The following is a 12913-nucleotide window of genomic DNA, read 5'->3' on the forward strand; positions in this document are numbered from 1 at the left end:
AACATGTTAACAAAGTTTTTTGACAAACATCTTTTCGAAGATAATTATTACTGCAAATCAGTCAGCCTCCATAGTGGAATGATAGGATTTCAACCTTTCATCTGGAAGGTTCATGTTTGAATCCTAATCAAGCATGAGATTTTTCACATGCTACAAAATTTTCATTCCATATTCCCACACACTAGCTTTGAGTTTTTGCTGTGGATTGATTATTAAAAAAAAAAAAAAACTAACAATAAAGTTGTGGGACTTTCTCGAAATGCGGCTGAACCCGTGTGACGTTTCTGATGCATGGCTTACACAGACAACTTAATTAAAAATATTTATAATTTTATTTAAATATTTTTTCATTAATTTAATTCAATGATTCTAATGCACATCCTGTATTTAATTGGCACGGGTGTGACGGTACTAGCGCTGGCGGTCGGCGCTAACTAAATTAATGTAATTTCACAACTTATATAGAGAAAATTTTGCTTGTACGGTGGGCAGACCGATAAGCCATGAAGCTTAACACACTAGGTACCGAGTCAACGAGGCGATTGAGTTCAAGACCCAGCTAGATCAAGTTACTTTTTTTTACAGTTTATAAAGTATTCATTTATTTAATTCTACCACTCACCTGTGACGTCACAACATAGAAACGACTACAAAAATATTTTTTTTGGTGTAGGGGTACAATTTTGCAAAAAAACGTTTTTGCAGATATTGTTGTTTTTTAATTGTTAACAAATATGCCTAAGAAAAATGTGACCTTAATTAGGCAAAACCTCAAAATATTGGTGATGTTGCTCTAGCCGCCCCTTTATCTTTTAAGTTGTTCTTTTGTTTATACCTTTTAAGTTTATCTTTATCTGAATGAGTTTGGTTAAAGTCGGTCCAGTTATTCTGGAAATATAAGGTGATTTAGAGGTCAACACACACACACACACACACACACACACACATCTGAAAAATTTCCATTTGGTTTTTTGGATTCCTTACGCGTCAAAGTGTCAAGATCTGGTGAAAACCTCATATGGCTAAATTGGGCTGATTACAATAATTTCCGTTCTAGAGCTATCTAGTCGGGAAAGTAAAAGAAAGGAAAAAAATTATGAATAACAATGACGCATCAGCTGGTACATTTCCAAGGTATTGGTCCTTGGCAATGTACCAGCTGATTAAGTCAGATATTTTTTATAACTTACGCTTTTTCTTTATACAGTATAGCATCTTTAAAATAGCTTAAAAATTTTTAGATAAAATTATTTATTAAATATCTGACCATATGGAAAAATACATATTGCAAGTGCCTTTCCATCAAATTAACATCATCTTTATATTTCACCAGTTAGTTTTGGCTTTTATCAAGTAATTTTGCAATCTACATTTTATTTTGCCACCCACTAAAATGGTTGACCCTTAATATATATATATATATATATATGGAAAATAGCAAATGCTTCTACCATGATCTATTGATCAGTAAGAGATCATCCACAGTTTGAGTTGCTGCCTCTTGGGGTACGGCCAGCAATAACTCAACAATTTTATATAGAAAGGATAAGGTTGTAACATCATTTTAAAGGTTATTGAAAAATAAAAATTTTGATGTAAAATCTTCAGGATATGTTTACCCTACCAAAAATGTCATCCATTTAAAATTTTTCAAAGCTAATTTTAAAAGTTTCCTACATTAAACACCATAATGGTCTCATATTGAAATATAAGTCATATTGAGGTAGTATCAATGATTTTCCTCACCTTTACATAAATATATATATTCATTTTTTCTTCACTATTTCTGAGCAGTTATTTAAGAGGTACATGATAACCACTTTTAAACTAACCAAAAAAATTAAATGGATGCAATTTTGACTAGGGTTGATGAAGCTTGAAATTATTTTTAAATCAAAATTTTTACTTTTTAATACCCTTTAAAACCCAGGTTTGTAATGTTACAACCTAGATAACTATAAGAAATAATGGCTACTGGAGAAACAAAGTACCAACACCAGATTAAAACTGGTAATGTATCCTTGTACTTAAAAGTAGGCTCTTCAAAGGCTAGAGGAAGAAACCTCGTATAAAAAATCAACTGGACCTCTTGATTAAGGGTTAAGTATAGCCACTACACATAATATTAATAGCTGTAAAATTACATTACTGTTGCGTAAAATAAATAACAGCCTTGGAATGGATAACATCTTAATGGATATTAAAACCAGAATCAAGATTGATGAGAAGCAGAAATGATCATGATAAAGAAGCCGTGAAATGCTGTAACATTAAGGTATTTTTTATACATGGAATGCTGTATAAAAGGGATTACATAAATAAAAATGTGTTAAAATGTAATTAAGAATAAAATTTTATGACATTTAAATATTTTTCATATTTATTTCTGATTGATTTTAATTTAATAATTTTTTTTTAAACTGGCATTTTGCATTATGTACTTAAAAATGTGGGATTGTGCAGTTAATTAAATAAATTATAACAAATAAGATTATATATAAATAATATTTAATTTTATTATTTTGAATAAGAGTAAGGATATCAAAGATTAAATTCCATGGAATACAAAATGAACTGTTCTGGCATTTGCCCTGTTGTATCAAGGGAAACTATGGTAAAACCTTGATCAGAACAGCTTAACAATGTTCATGTCTAATACACATAGACGCAAAACATTACATAATAAACTTATATATTATGATACTATATCTGTTAATAAATAGTTTAATAGTTTTAAAAATCTCTTCAATGACAGATATTCTTCTTCCCTGAAAAAAAAGAAAAAAGAAAAATATTATACTTTTAAAAACAAAAACTATTATAATAATAAAGATCTGCTGTAATAATAAAATAAAGTCGACCATATCAGAATTAAAAGAAGTCAGGAACAGATTCTTCTTATGCGGATATGCTGATTTGCCGCCACCAAGTCCTCTTTCAGCTGCACAATTATCAATGCAGTTGGTGTCTGTACACCATTATAATCATAAGCATGAGATTTAGCTGGTGGCAGAATCTACAGTCACAAAAAAAACTTTGTTGGCTACAGTTGAATGAATCGACAGATTCTTATTTACTCAATCCATCAGTATAGCTTTTGCCATAAAGCCTCACTATTAATGAAAGACCAATTTTCATCTTGGCTTTTGAAAGTTCCACAGTGATACTATCTTTAGCCCCAAGAGTGCGTATGTATCTCGCATAACTCAAAAATGATTAGGAGTAGAATGTTGAAATTTTGGATTTAGGACTGCTGCAACATCTAGTTGTGCACCTCCCCTTTTGAATGCAATGAACTTGATCAAAAGTGTCCAAAAAAGCCCAAAATCCAAATATTTGGGTTTTTCTTAACTGCAGTAATAAACCCTTATTGAGAGCGTTTCAACGACATATCATAAGTGGAACTTATTTTCAATGTTCTGGGGTAACAGCAAAATAAAATTTTAATTAATGAAGTATTTGGCCCTTACAAGAGGAAGAAGAAGAAGGTACATCGGTTCAGATCAGACTTCATCCTTTTAAATGAAAAATACATAAAATTTTATTTCACAAATAACTTCTGATTTTTTTTAATTGTTATTATTGAATTATTATTTATTGTAAAACTGTTTTTACAATTGGAGGTTAATAATTATTAATAAATCAGTATAATTAAATTAAAAAAAAATTTTAAAAAAGATTTCACTGGTACTAAGGAGGGGATAAAAAATTTCCACCTTAAATTTAAGAAAAATCTCAGATTTACTTAACACGACAATGGCTGCATGTGAAAAGAAGTTTCATGTTTAGCATACGACAAGCCCCATCTTACAATTCCAGCAACATTTTGTTCATTCCAAGCCGTAGGGTTGGTCATATCAAAAGTTTTTCAGACAAAAGGTTTAGGTAATGTTTAAAAGCCTAATGACCACTTTCAATCGATTCAAAACTGTACCTATTAAGGAAGGTATGATTTTTTTGCCTTCAAAACCCCATTTTTCCACCCCCTAGGCCAACAGTTGGCGATGTCAAAAAAGTTTACTTGGATAAGTGTTACTTTAAAGAAATTCAGTATTTTACTTAAGAAAGTTATAGCGATATTTCTTTTTTTTGTTTATTTGTTTTGGCCATCCGTTGCCATAAGCGTTGGTCATATCAAAAATTGTTTCAGACAAAAGTTTTAGGTAATGTTTAGAGGGCTAACGACCATTTTAAACTAATTCGATACTTTGCCTATAATGAAGGTACGATTTTTTTTTGTCTTCAAAATACCATTTTTCCACCCCCTGAGCCAATGGTTGGTGATATCAAAAAACTTTACTTACATAAGTTTTAGTCCCTTATCCAAAGAATAGTAGGAATGTTAAATGAATTCAATATTTTACTTAATAAGAAAGTTATAGCGATTTTTTTTTTTCAAAAAAGCCCATCCATTTTCATCCCCATGGTCCAATTTTGACTGTTAACGAACTCAACCAAGATTTCGGGACGAGTTAATTTTAACAAACAATTTGAAAGTGATTGGCACAAAATTACAGCAGTTATTGTGCCCACAAGAAAGTGAAATATATATATCAATGTATACATGCATAGTTATACAACTATGTAGTATGTATAAACTATACATATATATATAAAAAATTTTGAGCTGATGATAGTTTTGAGGTCTGAGAGATCTGAAACATGAAGATATGTCAAAATTTTTCAGAAGTCGAATCATGGTACCCATTACAATAGGTAGCTTTCTTATGAAATCTACCTAATAGAGCTGAAAAAGGCATAATTGCTGCTATGTTGATATTGAAAATCTGAATATTTTTCTAAAATACTTAAATGACAAGAGTAAACCTCTGTACTTAAATATACACTAATCTTTTAATGTCATCTCTTAATGAAGTTGTAGAAGATTAAATATGTATATGGGGAAAACTTTCAAAAACAAAATGTAAATAATTTTTCATAATTCCTGATGGATTGTTTCAAATAATTTTATTATTATTTGAAAAAATAATTATCAGAGAATAACCTGAAGAAATAATATTACATGAAAACTTGCAAAATAATGCAGATAAGAGCAAGTTAGAATTTAGTTTTAAACTTAAATCTTACATAAAATGGTTCGTATGAAATTCTTCAAAGAAAAGCTTTTACAACAATATTAAAAAACCTTTAACTGAATAATAAAACAATTCTGTTTTTCTACTAAATTTAAGTAATTTTGTACTCACTTAGGGATTGTAAAATAATGCAGGACTTCTTGTATGAAGACTCATACAATGTTAAATAATATAATAGTAATCTGATGAAAATTTCTAACTCATCATTTCAGATTCCTCTCTCCAAAGGTATTGAAATAAGAAAGCTGTAATCACAGCAAACAGAGCTGTAAATAAAAACAAAAATATACAACAAACCTCTTGACAAGAATGATAAAAGTTAATCATTTTTTTTTTTTTTTTTTACATCTCAATACTGTGAAATTTAATAAGTATCAATTAATTACATTAATTCATTCTTTCTGACTAGTCAAATAACTGTTATAAAAGGAAAAACCGTGTAAACGGTTTGAATTATCAGAGAATTATATGACAAAAAAACAGATTGGGCTCTTCATCAGTATGTAGTGTTAAAAAAATATTATTAACATGAATCACACTGCACAAATGATTTTAACACCGTGTGTTTTTGTGTCATTCAAATAATTTCTAATACAAATTAAATAAAGTCCAAACAGACTTGATTTTCAAATTTAACTTTAATGAATCATTTAAGTTTCTTTAAATTGAACAAAAGTATATTTTTAATTTTATTTGATTTTTTTTTGAAAACTTAAAAGCTTAAACAGTAGAATAGTATCTCCTCCCCCTACGGGGTTGGGATACCTGTTCTATTGTTTATATAAAATAAGCTTTCAAGCCTTCAAAAAATCAAATAAAACCAAAAATACACTTTCATTCAATTTAAAGGAATATCAACTTTTTGCTACAAATTAAAAACGAGCAATTATTATCAACAATTTATTGATTACCATTGTTCTAATAAATATGTTTTTTTTTCTATTCTATGCATTTAAGGTAGATATTTTATAATATTTTTTATAAATACAGTTTTCAAATCTGCAAAATGAAATTGAATGAGGGCAGAGCATTTAGTAACACAAATTAAAAAAAAACAAAAAAAAACAGATTTTTTATAGAATTATATTGCCTAAAATATGATACCTTAAATTCATTTTTCTTTAGTTTTCTCCTGAAATTCAGCCAGTAGAATATCCTTCCAGCTACTGCTGGAGACTGAGTCTATCAATAATCACACTCGGTCTTCATTTTCATGGGAAGTTTGTTTACATAACGGATATATTCTGGTGAAAGCATTCACTGCACTCATCACTTGCATTGTTAAGGTTAGGTGGAAGAAAAGTCCAGAAGTGAATTAACATGAGTATTTGTTTCTTAAATGGAATGGAACGCAAGTTTAGCGGAGTTTGTTTTCCTCCTACTAATTCCAGAACATGCACAAATCTCCCTTGCTGCTGTATTTTTCTATTTTATCTGGCAAGTTATTATTTGTTTATTGGCAGTTATAGATTTTATTTTTTTAATTTTATTTATGGACGGATTTGGTATTTACATTCTGGCCCTTTAGACCGATGAGAAATAATTAACTCCGGCTGATAAAGGGAGACTAAGCATGTATTCCAACAATATTCCCCCTTCAGTCCGCATTCTGAAGTCCTTTCGGTCAAACAGGAATTTGTCTTCTTGAGGGGCCCCCCTAGCGTTTGGTGGTAGCTTCCAGACACACGTGTGTCCGGGAAGGGTTTGGGGATACCACGTGGACATCGTCATTGTCCTGGTTCACTTGAAACAGAGGTGAAACAGACATGAAAAGGAGGCATATTCTATATTACAAGAAATATGTAACAGACCTTGTTAAGAACAATATGACAAACCTCTCATGTTTCAACCTACCTACACATTAAATTTTTTTTATGAAGGGGGGCAAAATCGTTCTTAATATTCCCGTGCGCGTGCGCAAAAAAAATATTAGATTCAGATGTTTTCAATAAAAGTTGAAAGTTAACAATTTATTTAATTTATCATTTTGAATAATTAAGTGGTCTACTAGTAGTTAACACTGGAAAGGTAATATATATTTCCGTTAGTAATAGTGATTATTAAATTAGGATGGAATCAATATAATACAAAGTCAATCGACTTTGAATAAAAGGTTTAAAAGATATTTTATTTTATTTTGTTTATTTAACTGAAGACCTCCACTGTAGACTTTTAACCGTAAACAAAAAATATGATCCGGCCAGTAGCAGTATCTTTTCTATTTCCTGTTGAGGATACTTGTAGAGAGCATAATACAACAAAACCATATGATCAATTATTATTAAGCACTCGTTAGGACATCTGATTTTATCTATATCTATACTATTGTAGGATATTACAATGGGGTAGATTAAATTAATATTGGTTCACGTGTTTATTTTATTTTACATTTAATTTGAAGAAAATACAACACAACTAAACATTTAATTATTTGTTAAACACTATTTAGGATGTGATATATTTTCTAATTCTGTAATATTGTATGATTCTGAAATGGGATAAATAAAATTGATATAGTTTTGGAAAAAAAACCTGTATGTCAATATATTTATGAACTGTAACTTTACGCGCACACCTCTTTTTAATGACTTTTTTTTAAAGGACTGCAATCATTTTTGGGAGTTCCCTGTTGGCTCACCCGATGCAGAGGCTCCTGGCCTTTTCTTTTTCCTGTTTAGCCTCCGGTAATTACCGTTTAGATAATACTTCAGAGGATGAATGAGGATGATATGTATTGAGTGTGAATGAAGTGTAGTTTTGTACATTCTCAGTTCGACCATACCTGAGATGTGTGGTTAATTGAAACCCAACCACCAAAGAACACCGGTATCCACGATCTAGTATTCAAAGAGGCTCCTGGCCTGGTTTATCATACACAAACCCTCGTCGTGCCTTTTCACGGTGGTTCATCTAACACGGCGTGAGGCCTTTTCCTCACACCTTGATGTGTAGGGTTCTCTCAGCAGATGTCCCTGAGATGGCTGTGCTCGGATACGGCCGCTCTCCCGAATAGTCCGCACGCCTGTGCTACGCCCACTTCTGATACTGTTTTTATGTCCGAGTTGTAGCGAAGTGTAACGTTTCTGACAAACCACGGCGCTCCGAAAATCGTACGCAGCGCCCGTTTTGGACGGCCTCCAGCATTTTCTGGAACGTGAAACACAACTGAACCTCCCAAGCCGGGTAGGCGTATGTCAGAATTGGAAAGACGTAGAGTCGGTATATGAGTATCTTTTACAGCGGAATTGGGCTGGTTCGATTAAGCACTGAGTACAGGTGCTTAAGCACCGGATTGATTAAGCACTGGATAAACGGTAAACCGTTTATCCAGAACCGCTCCCAGATACTTAACTTTTGTCTCAAAGGATATTTTTTCTCCTGAGATTTCCAGCTGTCTGGCCGGAGCGCGTCGCTTGCATGCAAATAGCACGGCCACGGACTTTTCTCTGTTGACTCTGATTCTCCATACATCAAGCCACGGCTTCACTAAATCCAGCCGCCGGGGTTTCTCGACCACGTGGACAACTTGTTTTCCGTAGGTCTAAAATTATTGTACCTACTAGACATCTGTTTTCTTTTTTTGTAATATTTTCTTCTAAGTTTTCGTCGGTTTTGTTGTTAATAAGAGTCGACATGTTTAAAATTTTATTTGTTTTCTGTTGACATTATTTACATCAATCTTCTTATAATTAAATTTTCTACAATTTACGTTTAAAAAATGTATGATTTATTTCCAATTTAACAACGTTATTGTACGTCAAACGTAAAAAAATGTGTTTTTTGACCCTATTTTTGGCGTTTTACATGGGATATCTTAGAAACTAAGAGAGATACAGTTCTGGGACCTATTTTTTTCGATTTCCCAGCTCAAAAACCATAAGAAACAATTGAATTTACCCCTTAATTGACCTTCCCAGAATTTCAGAAAGCCTTAATTTATCCGGAGCAACTGAAACTCCAGCGAAATCTTTTACTCTGTATAACTCGATAACGAAGACATATGTTTATATGAACTTTTTTCTTATTTTTAGCCTCTAGAATGATTTGTGAAAGTATTGCCCTATCCTCCTGAATCACCCTGTATATAGAGAGACAAAAAGAGATAGAGTGAGGGAGAGAGTTTGATGACAATATGATTAGATTTAATGCTGTCGGTTCGGATTGAGGATCGAGCCCTCTAATTTGAAGCTTTAGGGAAGCAGGGCAAAGTGGAACGGCGTAAGCTGCCACTAATATTGTGCTGGGCTGTGACGGTGCATAAACTACAAGGGCCTACCCCGGTTAGAGCTGTCGTCGATTTGAGCACTCACATACTTGCCAAAGACCAGGCCTACGTTAAATCCATAAATTTTCGAAACGTGACTTTTTCTCGATGATCACTAAAACGTATAAATAATAAAAGTAGTTAAAAAAAAACATACTGCCAAAAAAAAAAAATAAATCAAAATAAAATAATATGTAAAAAATAAAACATTAAAACTGGTAAATTAAATAATAATAATATTAAAAAATAATATAAAATAATATTAAAATAAAATAAAATAAAAAAACTATATTAAATAGAACTAAAAAGAAAAAAAAAAGGTAAGGAAAAAGAGGGTTAAACATCATTATTCTCTCTTTAATTAAATAAAATAATGTGTTACCAATCAACTGTGAGAGAGCTTTAATTTTTAAATGGATTTTCATGTAGAAATGTAGAAATAGGAGGTATTTAAATTTTAAATCACCAGGTCTTACATCGATAATATTTAAAGAGCTCTTTATAGAGGACATTTAATTTTTAAAGAGCTCTTTAATACACGACTATTCAGAAGTATTTAAACAGATTAAAACTGAATGTTAAAATCATTTTTTTTTCTTTCTTTTTTTAGTTAAATTTTTTTTCTTTCTTTTTTTAGTTCATTTTTTTTTTTTTTAAATTGAAATCATGTTTTTATATTATATAATTATTTTATTTTTAATATTTTTAAAAATATTTATGTTTTAGGGTTCTACTGTGGTCTAGACAAAAAAAGATACTTATGTATGTGTGTCGCACTTTTTTTTCACCTTATATCTCAGGATTGATTTAACCTACTATCCTGAAACTTTTTCCTCCTCCTACAAAAAAATAACTTTTGGGTTATTGTTAATATCCCCCGATATAACCATTATATTAATTTATTTTATAATAAATAAATTAAATTTAAATAAATATTAAATTTATATTTAATAAATTAAATAAACTTAAATTATTATAATTTAACCAAAGTTAACCAACGCTCGCTAACCTAGATTAATTAACACAGTAATGTTTTGCGTATTTAAATAAAAAATTCAACCCACCGGGTTGGTCAAGTGGTTAACTCGTCTTCCCAAATCAGCTGATTTGGAAGTCGAAAGTTACAGCGTTCAAGTCCTAGTAAAGCCAGTTATTTTTACACGGATTTGAATACTAGATCGTGGATACCGGTGTTCTTTGGTGGTTGGGTTTCAATTAACCACACATCTCAGGAATGGTCGAACTGAGATTGTACAAGACTATAACACTTCATTTACTACACTCATACATATCATCCTCTGAATTATTATCTGAAATGTAATTACCGGAGGTTAAACAGGAAAAAGAAAGAAAGTAAATAAAAAATTCAGCCAACCTGCATGGCGCGAGTGGTAGCGTCTCGGCCTTTCATCTGGTGGTCCCGGGTTCGAATCCCGGTCAAGTATGGCATTTTCACTCGCTACATTCAGTTATCTCATCCTCTGAAGCAATACCTAACGGTGGTCCAGCAGGTTAAAAAAAATAACAATACAACCCACCGGGTTAGTGTCTAGTGGTGAATGCGTCTTCGCAAATTAGTTGATTTCGAAGTCGAGAGTTCCAACGTTTAAATCCTAGTAAAGACAATTATTTTTATACGGATTTAATATTAGATCGTGGATATCGGAGTTCTTTGGTGGTTGGGTGACAATTAATCAGAAATGGTCAACCTGAGACTACAAAAATACACTTCACTCATACATTCCATCCTCATTCATCCTCTTAAGTAATTCTGACGGTGATTCCCGGAGGCTAAACAAGAAAAAAATGTAATTTTAAATTATTGGAATTATTTATTATTTAAATAATCAAAATATTACTGTTAATTAATCCAGGTTAGCGAGCGAAGCGAGCGTAGGTTAAGTTTGGTTAATTTATATCTGTCATTATAAACAATAATGGTTATATTTTGAATACGTAAAGTATATTAATGATCCCGTAACTTTGAAAATACTTCAAAGTTAGATCATTATGGTTATGGTCGTCGGGCTAATACGTACCGAACTTGACTAAAAAAAACTAAACCAGTTTAAAATGACACAGGTTAAACTGTTACTTATATATAGATATTTCATTAAATAGAATTTTTGGATTCGGGTCACTTCTAAATATGTAGAAATTAAAAAAAAATTCTTTGGTAAGATAATTTTTTACTTTAGTAGTAAAGACTGTTTGACAATAAAAGTAAAACAAAAATTGATTTATAAATCGATTTGTAAAGTTTATCGTTATGTATGATGTGATGTATCAATTAATCGATACAAACCATCTCGCTAAAGATAAATTTCCCACTAAAATATTTTTTTTCATGTACACTGCTTTGGATTCTAACCAATATTATTTTTCACTTGACTTTTTTTTGTAAATCTAAAAAAAAATACTTTTACAGTTTTAATTTAAAATTTATTCGAGAAAAATCGGTGGGAGGCAGAGAAAGAAATAAAAATCCTACTAAAAGGAAATCTGTTTTAATAAGTATTTTATTAATTTCGTGAAATTTAAGATACCAGAATCGTAGATACAATGGTAATCAAAGAATTGCTACTTTAGATAACACCGAAAAAAATTGCCGATCCAAACGAAAAATAGAAGAATAACTCAGAATACTTTGAAACCCGGTCGAACTCCAGTCATATTTTAAAAATAAAGGCTTCTATATAGGTAAATAAATTCTCCATACCAATATTACGTTGTTGAATTCTAATTAATAAAAGGTTCTCTCTGTTGTTTCGTTATATAATAAGTTAATAACTTAGAAAGTATTCTAACTACACGAATAAGGGACGTAGCTGATAATGGTGGTCGTATCAAACAAAATAATCATCTAGAAATTTCCAGGAAATCATATGAATCAATTAATTAATATTTATGACATAACTTTTTTTATCAAAATTTCAAATCAAAATATATCGTAAATTGTACTTACTTATATTATTAAAGTAATATTTGTTATCCAATAATAAAATTTTAGTAATTAAAAACACCATAAAAAATTATTTCACTGCACGTTAACGAAAGAAATTCACTAATATGTTGAAAAACTACACCATATTAAAAAAAAATTAAAGCAACATAATTAAAGTTCTTTTTTATTTTAGATATAATATTTGGTTTTATTAATTAAACGCACATCAAACAGAATCAAACCAAAACACAACAAGACAAAACAAAAATTTTAATAAATGACATGTATTATAAGACTGTTGACACTATACTAAGTTATTTGTAGTTTTAATTTTTCTCCCTAGATAGCATTATTGCTTTATAAAATAAAAAAATTTCATGATGACTATTTTTTTTACATCTCTCACCTACTTAGTGCGATAAACAGTGGTCACGTACAAGGGTTTTTATTAATTTAGTTTAGTTGTTCAAACTCAACTTGTCCTTGAAATCTGAACATATTTGTTGTTTTTTTTTTTTTTTTACTGTAACTGCTATCATGTTTTAATAATACTTTTTTTTTAACTTAAGTCGCACATACTGCAGTAGTCTAATTATAAAAAGAGTTTTA

General features: G+C 30.6%; 1 long non-coding RNA gene across 1 annotated transcript; it reads right to left on the bottom strand.

The window, feature by feature from the left end:
• Positions 1-2525: 2525 nt before the first annotated feature.
• On the bottom strand, positions 2526-12691 carry LOC142333957 (uncharacterized). Its single transcript, XR_012758758.1, has 3 exons — positions 12326-12691; positions 5208-5362; positions 2526-2768 (listed from the first exon to the last, which is right to left on the bottom strand). It is a non-coding gene; the product is annotated as an uncharacterized LOC142333957 (long non-coding RNA).
• Positions 12692-12913: the final 222 nt, after the last annotated feature.

The sequence above is a fragment of the Lycorma delicatula genome, chromosome 13 (genome assembly GCF_047948215.1).
Source record: "Lycorma delicatula isolate Av1 chromosome 13, ASM4794821v1, whole genome shotgun sequence".
In the NCBI taxonomy this organism is placed as follows: Eukaryota; Metazoa; Arthropoda; class Insecta; order Hemiptera; family Fulgoridae; genus Lycorma; species Lycorma delicatula.